This window comes from Wyeomyia smithii, chromosome 3 (genome assembly GCF_029784165.1).
Source record: "Wyeomyia smithii strain HCP4-BCI-WySm-NY-G18 chromosome 3, ASM2978416v1, whole genome shotgun sequence".
Lineage (NCBI taxonomy): Eukaryota > Metazoa > Arthropoda > Insecta > Diptera > Culicidae > Wyeomyia > Wyeomyia smithii.
The window spans coordinates 200555057-200577669 of NC_073696.1; the positions used below are offsets into that span (position 1 = coordinate 200555057).

At 37.0% G+C, this 22613-nt stretch overlaps 1 protein-coding gene across 24 annotated transcripts in view; it reads left to right on the plus strand.

Moving 5' to 3' along the window:
• The window catches only part of LOC129730917 (capping protein inhibiting regulator of actin dynamics), a 281403-nt gene that overhangs the window by 139415 nt on the left and 119375 nt on the right, over window positions 1–22613 (plus strand). For 8 of the 24 annotated variants that reach the window (XR_008728941.1, XM_055690542.1, XM_055690559.1 and 5 more), the window contains exon 1: window positions 4926–5726. The exons of 6 other annotated variants lie outside the window; for them this stretch is intronic. The gene's annotated coding sequence lies outside the window, so the exon portion shown is untranslated. Of the gene's footprint in view, window positions 1–4924; window positions 5727–22613 lie in introns of those variants that run through there. 10 more of the 24 variants (XM_055690529.1, XM_055690536.1, XM_055690533.1 and 7 more) reach the window with 4 other exon arrangements.

Sequence of the window (22613 nt, forward strand, 5' to 3'; positions counted from 1 at the left end):
CCTGTGTGGGAGGCTCCACAGCTTGTTCTTCGCTCATAATCCTTATCCTGTTCCTGTTTTGCTCATCTTGGTCTTCACCGTTCATTAGCGCCTGAAAGTGCACAGGGAAATTCCTGCTTCTGATTCTGTTGAGTGTGCTCGCGCTTCATCCGACGGTAGACTTTATTTTCGACAGCTCTTGCCTTCCGAGCATGCGACTTTTGGCACAGTGCTTCTTATTCGTCGCTCTCTGGCACTCGGCATCAAACCAGCCGTAAGGCCGTTTACATACTGGCGCGTTCTGCGTTGCGGAGACGGTTCGCCTTGCCGTGGGTTAATGTACAGCGCTAAGTAGAGCTGTACATTAACCCACGGCAAGGCGAATCGTTTCCGCAGCGCAGGACGCGCCAGTATGTTTTCGGCCTAACACTGTCTTCCACGCGTCACATCTACCACCTCTCTCGCAGTCATTTCAACGGCACCGTGAATAGTACTCATTAACAGCCCATTTTTACCTTCAGCCGTTCTTCCTGCTGTCCTGCGATTCGTTGATCCAGTTTTCTGGCGTATTCTTCTGCAACGTCATCAGCTTTCAACATGTATGTTGAAACGCATCGTCCTCTCTGTGCGAGATTTCAGTATGTTTGACAACCTTGCGCGAATCTTAAAAAGGACGAGAGATTGATCAGAGTCAATTTTTGCCCCCTCGAGAAGACCTAACAGCAGTAACATCTGAAAAATGCCGGCCGTGAGTCAGTACGTCATCGATTTAGGAGCATTTGGGTGCCTCCAGGTGTGTTTTCGAACATTCGAACGTGAATAATAGAAGCTACATGTGGCTTTTTCTCTGGCTGCGGCAAAATTTATCAGCCTCTGGCCGTTTTCATTGGTTGAAGAGTGAAAGCTATGTCTTCCAATGACCGGGCGCAAAATTCCTTCCCTTCAACTTTTGCGTTTGCATCTCCGATGACATTTTTTTCGTCGTATTTTGGGCACTCATCATAGGTTTGTTCAAGCTCATCTCATAGAACTCATCTTTAATCATCTTATTTTCCACTGTAGTAGAATGAGAACAAGTAAAAGGTGCACGGAGTTCCCTTTTTCCTGGAATTTGACCACCGAACCTCCTGAATCGGTGCGAATTCGACTCCCTACCGCTGTAGTTCTCGAGCAAGCAAGCCAGCTTGCGCCTGTTCATTGATAGATCGGGCGTTCCAAGTACTCAATTACTAATCGTTGTTCGTGGCCTAGGTCTTTGCCGATTGTTCCGTTCCGTCTTTCTAATTTCGTTGTTCGTGGTTAGGAGAGGATTCAGTATGCTATATTACCAGGGTCACGATACCTGCATCCTGCTGATGGGGCTGCCACCTTAGGTGTAGCTGGCGGGATACAACATTTCAATGATTCAGCCACCCGCTTCGGGTCAGACATTATTGTATGCCGCCCCTAGCATGGGGACCCAGCCACGACCGAAGTTTCCACCGGGAACCCGATCTCTGCTAAGGGCACTCGTATTCCGGTCGGCACCTTGTGGAGGTTGGGATAGGAGTTGCTGGACAGATGTGAATAACAAATGAATGGGGGGCTCTCAAGTTTTACGTGTCCAGTCATTTACCACATAGACTAATGACGTAATTTATGCCTAAATACACTGGTCGACAAAAATGTTGCTATATATCTAAACTCCAATTCACAGAATCGTTGATTGAATCAAAGTTAAAAGTGTGATTTCCTAAAATACCTGCAACTCAATGACGGAATCGTGAGAGAAACCTGTTTACGAGATATTTCTATTCTAGGAATTCACATTCAGGTTTCTCTGTGTTAGTTAAGGAACAGTTCTCTAAAACCGATTAGCTTAAGCGAATCTGATCGTTCCTCATTCTGCGAATCCATTAGAGGCTTCGAATCCGATGGATTTTCATTACAACGATTCTCATTCATGTTTCCTAGTCCCATAGACAGGGCAGTCTTAAAGATTTCTTTTTCAGACATTTTAATCGAGGATGCCCCTGATTCCAATGTGAGGAACGCTAGAGAATCTATGCAAAATTATGTGTTTGTCCGGGACTTTTCTAGAAGAACGGTAAACATAACCATTTGTTGTTACCAGGACTCCTCTGCTGCTCCCTATCTCATACTTCTATTGAGAATTGAATTCTACCAAACTTTCACCCTTTCTGTCGATTAGAACAGCTCAACGTTATCATTCATTGATTAACACTATCGGAAGTATCCGTCGGATGAAAAATTGTGTGGATTGGGTAGCACCGGCTGATTGGCCGTGTCGTTGGAAAAGTTGCGCCATTTCCAACTCATTCCATCATATACGAAACCTACACATTTAAATCTGTCCAATTTGTAAATATTAAAAGCCTTAACTTGATTGTTTTGTTACCGAAGATAGATGTTTGTTTACCAAATGTCCAGTGTATTAAACAGCCTTTCTGTCTTCTTTTCTTTGCAGGTATGTACACACAGAATAATTCGTCTTTTGACTAACTTCACACCCAATGCTAGCGTTTGCCTGCGGAACCCTTATCGGAACACAATTATCAGCAGTTTTTTTCTACAAAAGGAAGACGATTGCTAATTGAATAGATAACTAAGCATGCATGCATGCGGACGATGGCGGTATCATAATGGGACCATAAGTATAACAATAGTAGAAACCGCTAGCATTAAGTAGTGGGACGCTTCTGTCTGCCACTTTGTTGTTTATCGTTAGTTTCGATGGTGCCGCCGCAAAGCTTCGACAAATAATTGCGCCCACTGAATTGTTCAGCTTCTGGTTATTGTGTTTGCTCAGCGACGGGCATCGATTAGCACCCGGAGCATTCCTTAGGGAACGAATCGTTTGTCTGGTAATAACTATGATTTATGATGCTAAACTGCCAGTGGAAATCATAAGATGTGCAATCTATTCTGAGGTTTCAAAAAGTTAGTTCAAAAATCACACCACACCAGACAGAGACGACTCAACAGTCGTTGCGAGTTTGTGAAGTGCGCTCATAATCATTGCGGCAGACACTCACCTGTTGATGCCATGTCATTTTTTCCGGTGCAGCATGTGCCGTCATCGTCATTGTCGTTGGTACACGACGTGCATCAAATCAGCTGTGAGTTACATTAGTTGTTGAAGAGCGAATGGCGTATTCCGCAAAAGAGTCAGAGCGAAACAGAAGCAATGCTACTAAAACAAACGGTGGATATCACTAATACCACGTACTATTTGTATACTAGCCACTACTGGATCGGTGCTAATAATTCGCGATGTAGGATTTAAGTAAACCCCAATCGAGCAGCGGTATGTGTTGGAATGTTAAGTGATGTAGTCGTTGTGTTAAAGTTAGACGAACATAGTGTTCCTACAAAAAATGGTGATTGCTTATCCACTTCGAATGTGTTTTGTCTTTGAGAGTAATATTATCGATTTTACACGGTGCTTTAGAAAGAAACCCTGCTAAGCACTAATGCCACAAACTATAGGCGTTATCCTACATCGTCTTTTACGGCTACTTTCGTGACCTTTGTTGACACAGTGGGTTTCCTGGCAGCCAAACCTTCCATCAAATTTAGTTTACACGCTACTGGCTGCGGCACCCCTTTCAGTGGTGGGTCACCTAGAAACCTAAGCACCGACATGCAAACCGTTCCAGCTAGTGGGACCCGAATGGCCATATAGTCGGTCAATGACACACTTCGGACAGTCTCGATTACAATCTATTTATAATAATAATGGGTCGGCCACTTTCGACCCTTTCCATAAGCGGCTTTTATCGATTCGAGGAGCGCTTATTCCAACAAATGAACCAAAATTATAGGTAATCGTTTAGATACCCTCTCATTGCTTCCTATATTTGTTATGATTGAAGCATCCTAAGTGGCCCTTTGTGATGCAAACTATTGGCGGTGGATACCATGAGGAAAACAATACTAATCTCGTGATCGGAGAGCCAGGGTCAATAATGGCGGTTTAATAGTGCATTTCACACCTAGCTCTTATTCGAGGAAAGCTTCGTTTGGTTGGAAAATACCAATTCTATAGTTCATATGCAATTCAAAATGTTTATTCTTTCTAACCTGTAGAACTGCTTTTATATCCTTGGTCGTACGCAACTGTACGATACCAATGATTGCACTACAGAGCTGGCTTTTAGACCAATTTCTGTACACAACTGTACGAGCCAGTAAGAAGATGCCAACTGATAACCTTCCCATTACGAAGGTGCTTTCATTCTCTATCGTATCGGCAAGAAGATAACCAACTACCAACATTCGCGACGTAGGAGTGTTACAATTTAACTATTTTGCACAAACTGCTCGAAATCGGTTTTGTCTACCTGATATTTTGTAAAGTTATTTAAACTCCGACTCGGGCAACACGTTTTCCACATTAATACGGATTATTAGGGACTAAACAACCAGACACGGGCAGAAGAACAACCAAGGTTATGATGAACGCTATTGGCAAATTCAGTATCACGTTTCGGAACGCGTTCAGTGCACAGTGAAATAGCATCCTCAGCATCGGGGCGGTTCAAATTAATGCACCTGATCGCGCTTGTTAGTTGAAAAATAAACGACGTGTTTACCTGGAGGGCAGGAGATCTCAGACGAAGCAAAAAAAAACACGGGAGAATCCATCACAACACCGGTTTCTCGCATACCTATATGCAAACGAAAATCCATAACCAGAGTAACCACCATGAGGTGAAATGGGATCGCAACAAAAACATTCATACATGCAAGCGTCATCCCTTTTCGAGAGAGAGTGGGAAAGAAAAATGAGATTTCAAAAAGCCATACCCGTAGAGTTTCTGCATCTCCGCGGATGCGGGCGCGCATGCGAGTAGTTTCTCGCTCTTGTTGTGGCATCTTTTAGCGGCCAAATGTGCGCGCGGAGGCCCTCGCGAAGGCGACGTGGATAAACTGCGATTTAGTACAACGTTAACAGTTCGTCGCAGCGGCTGCTCTTGTAGTCGTCGTCATTATCGTCGCCGTCGCCGTCTTTATCGTCACCATCATCGTCATCATTACGCTTCGCGGTTCGGGTTCGAAGTGACTCACACAGTGCGCTTGTACACAACACCAATTGATAACGTCTCGCCGTACTAAGAGAGAGGAGAGCAAGTCACACAGCATAATTAGCTCAAAATTTTCGAGGGTCAAATAGTGCATTTTGTAGCCGGCCTTAGTCGTGTGCAAGGCGTTCTACACCATTCGCGTTTGTTTTGAGTGAAAAATCATGAAACAATCATTCCTGGAAAAGAAGTTGATTCATTACTAAAGTCAAAATTTGAAATTCAAAGTAAACGATCGCTTCTATATTAATGTGCGCGCTCGTTTATACCCACACTCCACGTGTTGGCATTCAGTAGTTTTATTATTATTTTTTTCGGGATGATCTAATGCAGGCCAGCCGTGCGTGTTTGTGTTAGTGCTAATGGTAACTATATTGTTTTTGTTGTTGTTACTTTACCTTAGTCAGATAGAGGCACATTAGTGCAATCGCTGCATTACCACTGCGAAAGGAAAAAAAAACATTGTAGCGAACGGCTGATTCTGCCTAGGCGTACCTCTTCTTAAAAGCGATGAATTGTGCATAAACTGGTGCAGCGGTTAAAAGGCTGTGTGTGAAAAGAAGATTAAACGCGGCAACCGCCTTTGTTGCTGCACTAAGTGGAAAAGTGAAAAGAGAAGAATAGTTAAATATTTGCAAATTGCAATTGATGTTGAACAATTAGGTGAATATCTCTTTTTTCGTGTACCGGTTCGGTGCAGCGAGGTGCATCTTTCTCGGTCAAACTGTGCTGCTGGCGGGGAGTGCGGTGCTGCTGTGCGGAGAAACGTTTCGATATTGTTTTTCTTGTTGTTTTTCTGGCTTTCGTGGTGTAATTGATGATCGCGAGATTTTTTTTTTTCGCATAAACCAGTTTGGAGGTTAGGTATCAATTCGGAATAAAAAGTGACATAGCTAATGTATATCAAGGCGGATAAATACCAAGTGATGTTCTTGCAACAAATACACAGCCCTACGTAGTTGCTCTTCGGACGCAAATGAATGATGTTTTTAGCCTTCCTTCAAAATGTGTCGTATTACGTTTTTTTTATCTGCTGCTGAGGCTCTAGTCCTATTGTCGTTGTGCGTGTCATAGTGCGTAGCTTGGTTGAAATTGCCGACATTCTGCTAAATATCTTAAACTGGTATTCCAAACTGGTTTCTAGTCATTTGCTAATAATACAACATTTTAATATTCTTAGGCAAGGCAGAGGACGGCTTCGGAGGCTATTTTGTTTTCGTCACCTTCGTTTTTAAAATCTGGAAGCTTAAATTTTTTTAACATTCTATTACCAAGAAAACTGTATGTCAGAAGCTGGTTAATAAATCCTTAATGTTGTATAAAAATTAAAACAATACACTGGGGTCGCTTTTTACGCGGTTGGTTGTACCGCATTTCAAAGATTAGCTTAGATATATTCATACTAAGCTTATTTGATACCGCGTACAAACCATCTTCCGAATCGAGTAAAAATAATCCGCGTTATTGTAAAAATATCCCGTTCAAAAAACGCTCGGTGTAGTAGGGCAGTAAGGATGTAAAAGGAAAGGTAAACATCACTACACACAAGCACGGATAAATAATAAGCATGCTACTCCTCGATAGCGGTATTGCTAGTAATTGAAGTACGGGATACAGCAGACACCCGGGTATATCTCACAATAGATCAACGATTCTGGTCGTAGTGAAAAGGTCCATACAAGAGAAAAATATTATTTCATTACAAATATTAAAGTTGTGTGTTCCCCGATACAACAAATAGAGTTTTTCAGAGGTTCGCCTTTCGCTTTGATTATTTACGAGTTTATTTCTACGCAAAATTTCTCACTTACCGTTTAGAGGTGGGAAAAATAATTAACTACAGTGAGGATATTAGAGCGGTTCTGCTCACCAAGGTGAACTTATTCTTTTTACCCGCTCACTCGCTCTTTTCGTTCTACTTTTTTTCGATGCGTAGAGAGTAGAGAGCAAGCAACAATCAATTTATTACTACTTAAAAAGTAAATCTGATAGATTGCCTGTTAGAGCTGATGTACCTCAAGGAAGTATCTTGGGCCAATATTATATAATATCTTCCTGATTTACCACCAGAATGTGAGAAATCTCTGTTTTGTAACGTTACAAATATTTCCGTAAAAGGAAAAGGCCTTCACGGTATTTGCAGTCGATTGCAAAGAAAGCTACATATATTTTCATCATACTAGCAAAAGCGGAAGATTTCTTCTTATGCACCAAAAACACAATTAATTATTCTTCCTCCTAAACCAAGAGTTCCATTTCTCAAACCCACCAATAATCACGTTGTTAAGATGAACGGTACGATCTTGAATTAGTCTGATCAAGTAGGCTACTTAGGGCTAATTTATGATAAGCAACTTATTTTCAAGGTGCTCACTAAGAACATCCAATCAAATTGCAATAAATATGAAAAATGTTCAGAGAGCGGGGGCCTAGTGTGGTTGGTAACGTCTCCGCCAACCACGCTCGACGCCTGGGTTCGAATCCCACCGCCGGCATAGGTGTCGATGGTTGTGAGGTGGCGTGATCCACTCACAACCAACCCAACTGGTCTAGATTCTATCCTAGCCGACACCGGGAGATTTTCTGAGGCGAAAAATCTCTGGGATCACGCCTTCCTTCGCATGAGGAAGTAAAGCCGATGGCGCCGGTCCGTTAATAAGCGGGTCGTGAGTTAGGGTCCTGGGTGTGGAGTCGCCTCCCTGGGCGTCGGTTCAAAAAAAAGTTCAAAGCTTTTACATAGCTCCAGCTCACGCTGTCTAATTAATAAAATCAGCTATCAAATTTTTGCCTGAAGTAAACGGTGACCTACCGCTCTTCAAAAAAGAGCGGTAGATTACTCATTTACTTCAATAAACAAACTCTTTAAATCAGTTCGCGAGCGGATTACCCACCTCTATTACCGCACTCTTGCAAGTTCAGTAAACACACTAGGGAGCTAGATCTTGTTCCCATATCTTAAAAATTAAAAAAAAAACCCTGCTACTCCTTCAAATGAAAAAATGCATTTCAGAATATACACGCCCTTTTCTCAATGAGACACGTAAAAAGGTTATTTAAATTTCAATGCAAAGTTAAATTTATTTAAAGAATTTTCTCAAATAAATTTCATAGCTGAAATGATGGAATCTTTCAAGCTCTTCAAGATAAAATTTCGATTTTCTATAGGCTCATCAAAAGTTTAACAGGGAAATTCTACATGATTAGAAAAAAAAACATTGTACGATGTCTTTTACCTCCATAAGGCTCTCTAGAGACTGGTACAATGTTCTGAATTATTTCTAAACATCATTGACCTCCGTGCATTGTGGTCCAAAAGGGCAAAAATTGAAGCATAATTTCTCTGTGGCTCTTGCATTCATCCTAGCTTAATGGTGTCTACTGAACCATCGTTTGTTTGTTTTATAAACTCAAAGGTTCAAATGTTAAACCTTTTTATGATAAAAATAAAAAACTTTTTTGTGTTAAGAGATAAGGGAAGTATTTTTCGACAAAGTTTCATGAAATGTAAAAATTTGAAACTTCGCTGAATAAACGAAATTCCTATCTTCATTCAGTACAGAGTTATAATGTATTTAATATGAAAATTACTTAAAATTAAAATTTTTGTACCTATTTATTTATTGTACCTATTCACATGAAAACGTTGTCCTAGAGGATTTTTGAGGCATACAAAACACACGTTTTTGCCAGAGACCACACATCTCTAGGACTTTTCCATATAAAGCTATGTTGTTTTAATAAAGTAATTCATGTGTTAACTTTTTTTTCGATAACTTCAAGGATGTGTAGGGTAAAAAGAGTATCTGGAGGTACATGGACAAAATTTTTTTTGATGTTCTGACTTATTACTAAACACGTGTTTTGACAACATGTAAAAATCTAAAATCAGAGATTTTTCACCTCGGAAAAAACTCCCAGTGTCGGTTAGGATAAAATCTATATCAAATGGGTTGGATGTGAGTGGTTCACGCCACCCCACAACCATCGACACCTATGTCGGCGAACTATTGATGTGAAGAATTTTTCATGGCTATTTCACATATTTTTCGTCAATAATATATACACTACCCGTGATAAGTTTGGAATCGCTTCACCAACTGTTGCAACATCCAGTTAAAAAAATCCAAAAGTCGGATATCGACAAGCTAGAGGGTTATGGTCTCCAGAAAAGTTGTTCAGAAAATTTTAAAAGATTTTATTTAGTGCACAATGTAGTTTAAAATTTGACCGCGACGCGGCACTAGTGTTCGAGTTCTTTTGAGTTTTTTGAATCTTATTCACCTCTTGAATCCGACCACTTAGAAATTTGTTGTCTTCAGCAAAGTTGTTGGTGAGATTTTATTTGATACACAGTTTGTTTTTAAATTCGATCGCACCGTGGTGCGTGTTTTCAGTATTTTGAATTTGAAAGTTTATCTCGTGAATTCAACTATTTTGAAAGCTTTGGTCCTCAGAAAACTTGTTCCGAAGGTCATGTGAAAAACTCTGCTGAATATCATAGCTTTCTAGGAGGAAGGAATCGTAGTATAGGACAATATGGACATTCCGACTGTGAGGAAATTGTATATGGCTAGCTCATTCTTCCTCCAGTTCTGGTATAATTATTAGTGGTTAAGGTTCCGGAAAACTGAACAGTGTGGCCAGAGGAATTTCATCTACATCGATATGATGGTTGTTTTAAACTACACCTATTCCCTTGCAAAATTTTGTAATTGTGGTAGAGACCATCTACATTCCACGTGGGCAGCGAAAAAGTTCTCGATTCATTCAGGCATTAGCCTCGGTAATGCAACGGAATCGTTATATTTTTTTAAATATCTAAGCTGTTCATTAAGGTGAAACGGGACGTGGTCGCGATCAACTCGAATTTTGCAATCTAATTTTTTCTTGATTTATGAAGACTACGTACATGAAACTTTGATCAATTGTTTTCACAACTGTTGCATGCCTGAAGTAGCAATTTGAGTGCTGTTTATTTAGTGGAAGCCGAATTTTTTACGTTCAAAATACAGGAGTAAAAAGAACTCTAACCTCAAAATTATATAGGAAAAGACCACTATCCCGTTTCACAATGTGTGCAGTAGGGAAAGCGAAAAATAAGCGAACTGGAAATATGATACAGATTTGGAAAAATATACCGCATCCCGACGGGACTTGAACCCGCAATCTCCCTGTCTCCGGCATGGTGTTTCGACCTATTAAACTACGGGGGACGGTGGTACTGTTCCACAATCTATATGAGTATCACATTCCACTGCTGACTTATTCTATTGATCATCCCTAACTAAACACACTGCTGTGCAAGCGTTATTTATAGACTGAAAGGAATGTCTCATCACACACAGAAGAGTCAGCTGATGCTAAGCTGTTATCTTCTAATTAGCAAGAACGGTGATTTATGAGTCCCAAATACGCATGAAGTTACTAGATTTTTGTCAAACTCCATTCTCGAAGCGAAAAAGCGAAAGATAGAAATCTTCCGAATAAGGTAATTTTTCATAGGGAGTCACTTTAAATAGCAAGCCCGATTTGTCATTATTGTTTGATTGATTGATGTTATTGTCAAAAAATGTAATGAAACTATCATTTTTTGTACATCCCCAGATCACGTTTAGGCGAAAACTAGTAGACTAGAACCCGTATAGGATGAATTATTATTATAATCTCTACGAAATTGATTGAAACGTTTGCCGCTTCCATGTTCATTGATATGCAATTCAAAAAGACATATTTTTTATCTATTTTGGCAGTAACTGAGTAGAAGCTATCTCTTTTGTGTCTTCTACAAAGTTATCTGTTTGAACGATATACAAATTCCAAAACATGGGAAAGATGAAGAAACGTGTCTTCAGCGAAGTTTTTCATAATATTATCTATAACTTTCCTGAAAACCCCATTTCTCTGAAGTGCAAGAAGAAAAAGTCAGATTTCACAGCGACACTAGAGGCGAAGTTCTAAGCTAAAACTTGTCATTCTTAGAGGTTTTTTATTTACTAAACATCTGAAAATAGTATGTCAGTAAAACCAGTATTTGGAGAGCAAATCACTCACTTTTGGCAATAACTCGGTATGTGTAGAAGCGGTGTATCTCCAAAACAAGAGTAGTTTGAAAAAAAAAGTTTTCAGCAAAATTTTTTGTGACAACTTTTCGAAGGCACCATTTATTTAAAGTGTAAGAGTTAGAGTTAATATCTAAAACAACATTTGTTGTCAATCTTTGAGGCTTTTCAAATTCTAAATATTTATTTGAGATAGTATGTCAAAAAAACCAGTTGCTGGATAGCAAATGGAAAAAAAAGTTAAGGATTTTGAGCTCTCGTATTACTGTGCGACTGGCTTGTCATGTCAGCTCTCGTATCTCCAAGTCAGCTGGAAGGTTCAATCATCGTATATATATAAAAATGAGATTCCGTAAAGCAGTTAATCATATTGATATTGTTTCCTGTGCTTTTGAGGTGTATTCGACGTGGGATGGTCAAATACCACCTAATATCGGTACTTCCGAAACCGTGATGTGCGTAAAATCAAAATGTGTTCAAAAAAAAGTTTCAAATCAGTGGTAATCTATTAAAAACGACAAATAAGCTCGAATCTGACTAGGATTCCCTGACCCCATTACCACGATTTCATGAAAAAAGTTATGGTCACAGAAATAGTGAAAAAACTAAAAATAAACGATAGCAAAATTCGAGGAAAAATACTTACGTTATACGTTTTCCGGGATCGGAATCGGGAACATCACAATTTTGTTCAGTCAGATTGGTCGTAAATCTAATTGACTATAGGGTATCTGAGCATACTTATCAATATAAGTGGTACATGTGATAGAATCTAGTTACTTAAAAATATTACTAAGTGAAATAAAGGTATTGCTGAGTAACAAATGAGTTAAAATTATTGAAAGTAGAAATATGCTTAAAATAGAGGTGAAGGAAGCGGGAACATTTAGTACCATCCATTTCCGAGTAACATTGAGAGCATCTTCGCAAAAAATTAGTGATACTCCGGTTTCTGGTACACTAATATGTTCGTGGCATTATTATTACTACTAAACTATTATTATTACTAAATGAATTTTACACCTATTTTACCCCCCTCTGTAGAAAGTCAAAACTAATTTGATCAGATTCAACGCTCTCGGTTATCAAAGTGTTCATATAAATCCTTAAAAAACTAAATTGAATTGCTTAGAACCTTTTTTTATTGTTTCAAAAGTGTACTTTTCTCAGAAAAGTTCTCAACCTTGGCAAGATAGTTTTTTTTTTAATTTAAAGTTCATTCCGAGATATTGTTTATTTCAAAAAACAAAATTTTTTGGAAGGTATTACCTCTTTTTTGGAAACAGCGCGATTCAAAATGTCGAACAGATAGTGTATACTTACATAATAGATACCAGTGTGGCTGAACAAATTGTTGACCGATTTGGAGAAGTAGATTTGAAATCATTCGTTTTTATTAGTTATACGACGCCTCATGAAAAAGTCAACCCTTTTTTGGTTATGGTTGCTTATGTCATGTGTAACAAAACGGAAGTTGTCTTTTTGATACCTATGCCACCGGATCTTTAATTGCAAGTAAAGGTGGAAATACAAATTACCGTCTGTCCATAACAAACTTTTAATCGCAAACAATGCTTCGAAGCTGCGTGTCCAACTCTCCGGTTATAATACTTGATATAAAATATGTTATAAGCAAGTTGAGTAACGATGTTTCCAGTGTGTGACAAACATTTTTTATTACCAGAAGCTTGATTCCTTTAAGAAACTATCTCTTGAACAACGGTGGTATTTAACGTTAATGTATGAGAAATAAAGTTCAGACATATTCTCCATATATCAATAGCACCATAATCGTTTTCACTATACTTCAAATAGTATCAAACATATCTTGGCATCCTCAACGACGAATGTTACACGTTGTAAATTGAGATATAAATAAAGTTACGCAAAAACAACCGCAACCGCAACGAGTAATTTATCAATTCTGCTTGAGCAAATATTAATATGGCAGATGGAGTGAAAGTTGCTTCTGTAGAGAAAAAAAAAGCCTGCTCGCTGTTGGTTCACAAATAATTTATATTTGTTAGATCACGAAGCACTAATACCTTTTCCTTTGACCTTATCTATTCGTATTACTACTGTTTTTTGTTGTGGTTGAAAACTTATGTGGAATTTGTTTAGATTTTTTTTTAGAGACGAAAAATCAAGAACCAATTTTATTTATGCTGCTCACGTCCTAGAAGCAGTGGAGAGTGACTGTTAAGATCTCACTTGAACAATCTGTAATTAGTAACACAAAAAAATTTGCAACAAACTTATGTGATTTCCTCCCCGATAGCCCTGAAAGCTCATCGGTGAACGACTTAAGAGACCTTACCCATAATAGCCTTTTACGATCGCATTACCGCTGCTAATGGATCGATGGTGACTCTAGGCGAAAAAATGTGTCTGCGAATTCGGAATCAAAGCAAGTGAGAGCAGTGCCACCGAAAACGAATCGACGAAGTTAAAAAAAAACCTAGCTCGCATTGATAAACCGCGGCCGGTGAAAACGATGTTTGCTTGAATGAATAGTTTCGGATTGAAGTGTGCAGCCACCCGAAAATCGATCAACTGTGGCCGCGTAGTACGCGCAGCTCGCGTGTTTGCGCGCCGTAACGAGAAAGCCACCCGGCCGCGCAGTGCGCGGGGCTTTGTGGTACTAGAGCTGATTTGATTATAGGAGAAAACGACAATTTGTGGAAATTCCGCTGCCGGTGTTTGTGAACAACGGCGGTCGAGTGCTTGCGTGCTGAGGAATGTTCGGCAACTGAAGCCGAAGTGCGTAGGAGTCGATAACGGTGGCGCCGAGAAAGCCATACAAAGGATGGGAGCAGATTCAGGTTTTTTTTCTGTAGTTGTAGAAGATAATCGATGATCAGTACCTTAATCTTCCTATCGCGTTTCAATTGAGACTAAATGAAGCGCGTCTCTCGATGTTATGAACTCTCAGTTGTCGTCCGGAATGCGCCGAGGTCAGTCCGGTTCCCGGAATTTCTCTCGTTATCATGTATCTGGCATCTGACAACTGTTGCGCGACCGGCTCATCATAATTATCACCTCTTCTTCATCGATCGGCTGCTGTAGCTCTCTCTTCACTTCAGCTTCGTACCAAGTTTTCGACCTTCCTACTACGAGGAACGTGCCTTTAGTCTCTTATTTTATTAGCAGAAATCCTCCATCCAATTGAAACTCAGTCGGCGAGCTCAGGTTAGTGACCATCGTTACCACCGTGGCAAGGGTACAGGGTTCGTGAATCAGCGTTACACCTTCTCGTGTTGCGCTGAAGATACCACAGTCAACACTACTGCATCCTAGGGCTAGAGTAAAGATCATAATGTCAAGGTGTTCTGCGGAGGGATGATAATCATAACTTTGTACGATGATTTAACTGCCGTACCTTGGCTTTGGCTTGGCAGGATGTTTTAATGCATAATTCTTTTGGATACGTCGCCTGATGAGCTACACATATAACGAAGGTCGACGAGGTGAATCCATGCAATTCGCAACTGAGTATGAAAGCTAGACGATCAAAAAGTACTATCACCTTCGAGAAGGTTACACAATTATTGAACGTTGCATTGCTCTTGTGCTTGTGTTTATTTTAATTTGTCTAATAGGAAAGAATTTATGTGGGCCTTTCAACGTTGGTCTACGTTAAATGGTAAGAACTGCTTTAATTCAAAGAGTATTGTTATCATCTTTATGTCCTTGGATAGATGAAATGCAGAAAAAAATTGTGATACCTGAATTATCGTTATTACTTAACTGTTTAGCAGTGAAAATTAAACAATTTTACTGTAACATTTCAACTATCTGTCTCTCAGACGAAAAACTCAACATTTGTTACTCAACAAACGGAGCTTTCTAATGTTCCTCCATGTAAAACCGCCCGTGCCACGACGTGTGTCGCGTGCTTCGAAATTAGGCCAATTCTTTTTTCGTCAATTACTGCACGTTTCTTTCAATTTGGCTTGCGCTGTCACGGCACGCACTCGAAATCGAGAAACTGACAATTATCCATCAGATTACACGTATCATGTATCAATCGGCTTACTTGCGGCTTCAATGTTGGCTGAAACAATTCTCCCGGAAGTATTCAGCGTCTCGCAGTTGGCTGTCAGGTAGAGACGCGTGTCAATTCGTATCATACACACATCAAATATAGCCCTTCTCCGTCTGCTAGAGCGACAAAAAACGCGCCGCACTGCTAATTGGGTCAACAAACTATGATAAAGCGGTCCTATTAGTATGTAAAACAAACCCTCCAGCTCTTGTCGTTAAATGGTGCGTGTGTTTGTTTAGATCTCAATACGCTAAGGCTGAGATTGCGTCTTGCTTCGCGTGGGTACCAGCTGGGTGGTTTGGTGGCTTGAAATTCTTTGCCACGGAAAAGAATCAGAACGAAGAGTGCCCATTAGTACAAAGCTTCTGAAAATCCTGTTCTGGATTTCATGGATGATCGTTTGCACCCGAATGCATTCTGATTCTGGGTTTTTGTTTTTCTGTGTGGTTTACTTCAGCCTTGGCAGAGTGCCAGAACACACTGCCAACTGTTTCGGACAGGATATAATAAAAAGGACTGACATTTATGTTTTCATGGTGGAGAGTTTACTGGGTCGAGGTTGAGTAGATGAGATGATGAAAAATGTATATTATAATGCGTAAAAACTTTATCTCTAACGCATTTTCTGGTTATGCAACGCATCCGTTATGTTTATAAATCAAACTGCTTCATTTAAAAAAACTTCTCTATAACTCCTCGTTTATTTTAGTACGGATTACTTGTCGATGATCTAATTACAAAAAAAGTTACGAAATATACACTTGAACCTCGTAAATTTCAAAATTCCCGTAAAAACGCATAAATGTTGTTTTTAACCATGTTTACTAAATACTTTCGAAAAAGACTAAAGGCACTGGTGATTTCGCCTTTGAATAAAAATTAAAAGTTTTTGAAAAATAAAAAAATAAATAATACATTAGCTTTCATTTGATCAGTGCGGCTTGAGCTGTCTGAAAGTTCGGTCGTGTTTTCAGTTATATAGCTTTAAAGTTTGTGGTTTGTAACAGTGCGTCTTTTCAAGACTCGCTGAAGGTTAGTTTACATCAGTCTTTCTCCCGACTAGCTATTCAAAATTTGATATATTTTTCAACTTTTATGTATTGCCTGAAATGACAGGGTGAAAATAGAAACCACACATCGCTTCGAGTAGAAAAGGGAAATATCTCTTTCTGGGAAATAACTCTAGTGTTTGCAGTTAAAATTTATTTGATATTTTGCTTAAGCAAGATTCCGGCGAAATTGAAATGACTGATTATAAATCAAGCCGAAACTGCTTTTGAACCGTGAAATTTCCACTCGTTGTGGTAACTATTGCTTCTGAGTTTAACATTTTCGAAAAAGAATGAGGTTAACAATTTGTTGAAAAGGCACATGCTATGTGTAATGTGCCAATAAAGTGAGAGTTATATAGGAAATTAAGCGAAAGTAAAAAGCATATCACTCAATTTCGTATTTGCCAACGATATGGCCATGGCATACTGTTTCCAAAGCTACTGAAACGTGATCAAAATTATTTTGACCCAGAAAATTGATTTTTCAGTCGTAGTGCCTTCAGCAAAGTTGATACATAAATCATTCTCCATTTTATAGAAGTTGCAATTTTGTGAGTAATCCACATAAAATTGAGAATCGAATTTTACTTTTTCCATATTTGCGTATGAGCAGTTCCACAAAAAATGTCCCAATTTTATTATTTTTTTTATTTTTCATTTTCGATTTGGCTGAAACTTTCCATAGACGTTTCTATAGACAAAAGTTTAATTTTTTGAAACATAACTCATTTCTGAGAAGCTATTGAAAAATGCAATTTTGGGAATACCTATTGATTATTACAAATATTTTCACAGCCAAAACAGTTTGTGTGTGACATCTTCGGCAGAGTTGTAGATGATATTTTTTTCTTTCCGAAAAAAATACTCACTCTAAAAAAAAAATTTGTTTTTGAAAAACAGTTGAAAGAAAAATTAAAAATTTAATCATCTGAAAAAGCTCATTTTCGAAAAACCAAATTTATTTTATAAAAACTACAAAAGATTACCTAAGCAAGGAAACCGGTCCGATCATGGAGGAATCAAGTTTTGATTTTTGAAATTATTCCTTCACAGGGTACTTTTTTATGGTAGGACAAAATTTCTATCTACAACTTCGCCGAAGACACTATGGCAATCGAACAAATCGTTTCGACTGTAAAAATATATTTATTCCATTAAAATATATTTATATTGGACATTAAAAATATTTCTACAGCCAAAATGGTTTGTTTGATTGACATAGTGTCTTCGGCAAAGTTGTAAATAACAATTTTGTCCGTCAAAAAAAAAAATAGGCCCCTCGAAAAAAATATTGAAAATAGTTTTCTTTTAAATCATCACTTTTTTTCTCTGATTTCTCCGCGATCGGTTTCATTGTTTAGGTAATCTTTTGTAGTTGTTATAAAAAAAAAATATTTTAAAAAAATGAGCTCTTTTAGATAATTAGTTTAAAATTTTTTTTCAACTTTGTTTTCAAAAAAAAATTTTTTTAAGAGTGTATATATTTTTTGGGAAAGACAAACTTGTTATCTACAACTTTGTCGAAGATATCATGCCGATCAAACAAACCGTCATCAATACCTTCCCAGAATAGCATTTTTCAATAGCTTCTCAAAAATGAGTCGTGTTCCAGAAAAATAAACCAATAGCACAAAATGGCATCTTTCTCCCATACAAGCATCTATGCAAAGTTACACCCAAATCAAAAATGGTTGATTAAATTGGTTGCCCATTTTTTTTTGTGGAATTGCTCATATAGAAATTTACATTGTTCGGCAGAATTGTGGCACATTCTTTAAGAAACAACCTTGTCTACCTGCCTATTTAAGCGGATTTTTGTGGAGTTTTCTATACATTCGCCTACCCAGCTGGTCTCGAGGTACGATGCTGGCCTAACAAGCCAGTCGTCGTAGGTTCGAGTCTTGACTCGGGAGAGACTGTTAGTGTCAGTAGGATCGTAGCGCTAGCCCCGCAATTGTCCTGTACACTTAACAGTTGGCTGCGAAGTCTGTGTATAGTAAACAGAAGGTCAAGTTCCGAATCGGAATGTAGCACCAAGGCTTTGCTTTTTCTATACATTTGTCTCTCTGGAGAATAATTATTAAAACAATTTTGCTGAAGAGACTGTGACTCCAAAATCATTTTTGAATAAAAAGTAATTAGTTGAAATTAGTGCATTATTTGAATACAATTCGTCAATAACCAATTAAATATATGAGATAAAAATAAACTTCCTTAAAAAAATTGTTTGTTTCGTTATAGCAAACAATATTATAAATCATTGATAAATTGTAGAAATCCCTATAAAAAAGTTAAATTGAAAACAATTGATTTTTGGGGTAATCTATAGGAAACTCCACAAAAATTCATTCAAATAGGTAGATAGAAGTATAATGTCTTCAACAAAGTTGTTTGTTTTGAAATGTGCTACAACTTTACCGAATAGAGTGATTTTTTATATTCCAAAATAAGAAAAGTTAAATTCTTTTCTAACTGTTGAGTGGATTATTCACAAAATTGCATTTTCCATAACATGGAGAATAATTAATGGAACAACTTTTTCGAAGACACTACGACTTCATAATCAAATCGACAATAACCAAATAAATATGTGAGATAAAAATAAACTTCCTTAGAAGAAATTGTTTGTTTCGTTATAGCAAACAATATTATAAATCATTGATAAATTGTAGAAATCCCTATAAAAAAGTTAAATTGAAAACAATTGATTTTTGGGGTTATCTATAGGAAACTCCACAAAAGTTCATTCAAATAGGTAAATAGAAGTATAATGTCTTCAACAATGTTGTTTGTTTTGAAATGTGCTACAACTTTACCGAATAGAGTGATTTTTTATATTCCAAAATGAGAAAAGTTAAATTCTTTTCTAACTGTTAAGTGGATTATTCACAAAATTGCATTTTCCATAACATGGAGAATAATTAATGGAACAACTTTTTCGAAGACACTACGAATTCAAAATCAACTTTTTCAGGGTCAAAATAATTCCGATTACGTTTTTCAAGCTTTGGAAAAAACAAAAATGGAATTGTTGATTGCTACGATTTTTTGCTGCAACTTGTTAATAATTTTGTTCAACATATCTTCTTAGGTTTGCCATTAAATGAACCTCTTAAAGGGCTCCCATATTATTTTGAAAGTGAGATCCATATTATAGATTTGATTTCATCAGAGTTAAATAAGACAAAACCATTCTTGATAACGTAAGTATTATTGGATTTGGTTTTCGAGGATATAAAGTTAATTCTGACTTTGACGCATTACGAGAAATTCTTGGTGCTTCTTCAACGAGCACGATATGCTTGTGCCTTGTCAAATTCATGTTATTTGCACAAAAAAAATACTACAGGCATAATATCGCCAAATATAAAGGATATTCTTTCGAGTGTTGCTGAATATATTTCAAAAATTGATTTCCAGGGGAGGCTGAAAATAAAAATACGTACAGTCGCTGAGCAAACACATTGATTCTGTCAGCAGACTGTATATTTTGTAACAAAAACCCTAATTACAGTGTTTAGTCCCACGTCACCATTTCTTACAACCCTAGGGCTGTATACCTTGTAGTATTTTTACTCTGTTTCTCATTGTTGTGTCCAATTCTCAAAATTTAATAAACTATCGTGTTTCAATGTGTTTTTTTTTCTATTTTTTTGTCGTTCCTCTTCGAACTTTTCATATTTTTATTGCTGTTTTTCCTTTTCTTCGTTTTTTATATTTAACTTATTTATTTTCAATTCACCATTTCAGTTTTATTTTCAAAATATTGTAAATTTTTTTTCTTCGTTTTCTTTTCCAATTTTTCGTGTTGACAATTTATTTTTAAATTTGTTATCTTTCGAGTAGAAAAGGGAAATATCTCTTTCTGGGAAATAACTCTAGTGTTTGCAGTTAAAATTTATTTGATATTTTGCTTAAGCAAGATTCCGGCGAAATTGAAATGACTGATTATAAATCAAGCCGAAACTGCTTTTGAACCGTGAAATTTCCACTCGTTGTGGTAACTATTGCTTCTGAGTTTAACATTTTCGAAAAAGAATGAGGTTAACAATTTGTTGAAAAGGCACATGCTATGTGTAATGTGCCAATAAAGTGAGAGTTATATAGGAAATTAAGCGAAAGTAAAAAGCATATCACTCAATTTCGTATTTGCCAACGATATGGCCATGGCATACTGTTTCCAAAGCTACTGAAACGTGATCAAAATTATTTTGACCCAGAAAATTGATTTTTCAGTCGTAGTGCCTTCAGCAAAGTTGATACATAAATCATTCTCCATTTTATAGAAGTTGCAATTTTGTGAGTAATCCACATAAAATTGAGAATCGAATTTTACTTTTTCCATATTTGCGTATGAGCAGTTCCACAAAAAATGTCCCAATTTTATTATTTTTTTTATTTTTCATTTTCGATTTGGCTGAAACTTTCCATAGACGTTTCTATAGACAAAAGTTTAATTTTTTGAAACATAACTCATTTCTGAGAAGCTATTGAAAAATGCAATTTTGGGAATACCTATTGATTATTACAAATATTTTCACAGCCAAAACAGTTTGTGTGTGACATCTTCGGCAGAGTTGTAGATGATATTTTTTTCTTTCCGAAAAAAATACTCACTCTAAAAAAAAAATTTGTTTTTGAAAAACAGTTGAAAGAAAAATTAAAAATTTAATCATCTGAAAAAGCTCATTTTCGAAAAACCAAATTTATTTTATAAAAACTACAAAAGATTACCTAAGCAAGGAAACCGGTCCGATCATGGAGGAATCAAGTTTTGATTTTTGAAATTATTCCTTCACAGGGTACTTTTTTATGGTAGGACAAAATTTCTATCTACAACTTCGCCGAAGACACTATGGCAATCGAACAAATCGTTTCGACTGTAAAAATATATTTATTCCATTAAAATATATTTATATTGGACATTAAAAATATTTCTACAGCCAAAATGGTTTGTTTGATTGACATAGTGTCTTCGGCAAAGTTGTAAATAACAATTTTGTCCGTCAAAAAAAAAATAGGCCCCTCGAAAAAAATATTGAAAATAGTTTTCTTTTAAATCATCACTTTTTTTCTCTGATTTCTCCGCGATCGGTTTCATTGTTTAGGTAATCTTTTGTAGTTGTTATAAAAAAAAAATATTTTAAAAAAATGAGCTCTTTTAGATAATTAGTTTAAAATTTTTTTTCAACTTTGTTTTCAAAAAAAAATTTTTTTAAGAGTGTATATATTTTTTGGGAAAGACAAACTTGTTATCTACAACTTTGTCGAAGATATCATGCCGATCAAACAAACCGTCATCAATACCTTCCCAGAATAGCATTTTTCAATAGCTTCTCAAAAATGAGTCGTGTTCCAGAAAAATAAACCAATAGCACAAAATGGCATCTTTCTCCCATACAAGCATCTATGCAAAGTTACACCCAAATCAAAAATGGTTGATTAAATTGGTTGCCCATTTTTTTTTGTGGAATTGCTCATATAGAAATTTACATTGTTCGGCAGAATTGTGGCACATTCTTTAAGAAACAACCTTGTCTACCTGCCTATTTAAGCGGATTTTTGTGGAGTTTTCTATACATTCGCCTACCCAGCTGGTCTCGAGGTACGATGCTGGCCTAACAAGCCAGTCGTCGTAGGTTCGAGTCTTGACTCGGGAGAGACTGTTAGTGTCAGTAGGATCGTAGCGCTAGCCCCGCAATTGTCCTGTACACTTAACAGTTGGCTGCGAAGTCTGTGTATAGTAAACAGAAGGTCAAGTTCCGAATCGGAATGTAGCACCAAGGCTTTGCTTTTTCTATACATTTGTCTCTCTGGAGAATAATTATTAAAACAATTTTGCTGAAGAGACTGTGACTCCAAAATCATTTTTGAATAAAAAGTAATTAGTTGAAATTAGTGCATTATTTGAATACAATTCGTCAATAACCAATTAAATATATGAGATAAAAATAAACTTCCTTAAAAAAATTGTTTGTTTCGTTATAGCAAACAATATTATAAATCATTGATAAATTGTAGAAATCCCTATAAAAAAGTTAAATTGAAAACAATTGATTTTTGGGGTAATCTATAGGAAACTCCACAAAAATTCATTCAAATAGGTAGATAGAAGTATAATGTCTTCAACAAAGTTGTTTGTTTTGAAATGTGCTACAACTTTACCGAATAGAGTGATTTTTTATATTCCAAAATAAGAAAAGTTAAATTCTTTTCTAACTGTTGAGTGGATTATTCACAAAATTGCATTTTCCATAACATGGAGAATAATTAATGGAACAACTTTTTCGAAGACACTACGACTTCATAATCAAATCGACAATAACCAAATAAATATGTGAGATAAAAATAAACTTCCTTAGAAGAAATTGTTTGTTTCGTTATAGCAAACAAT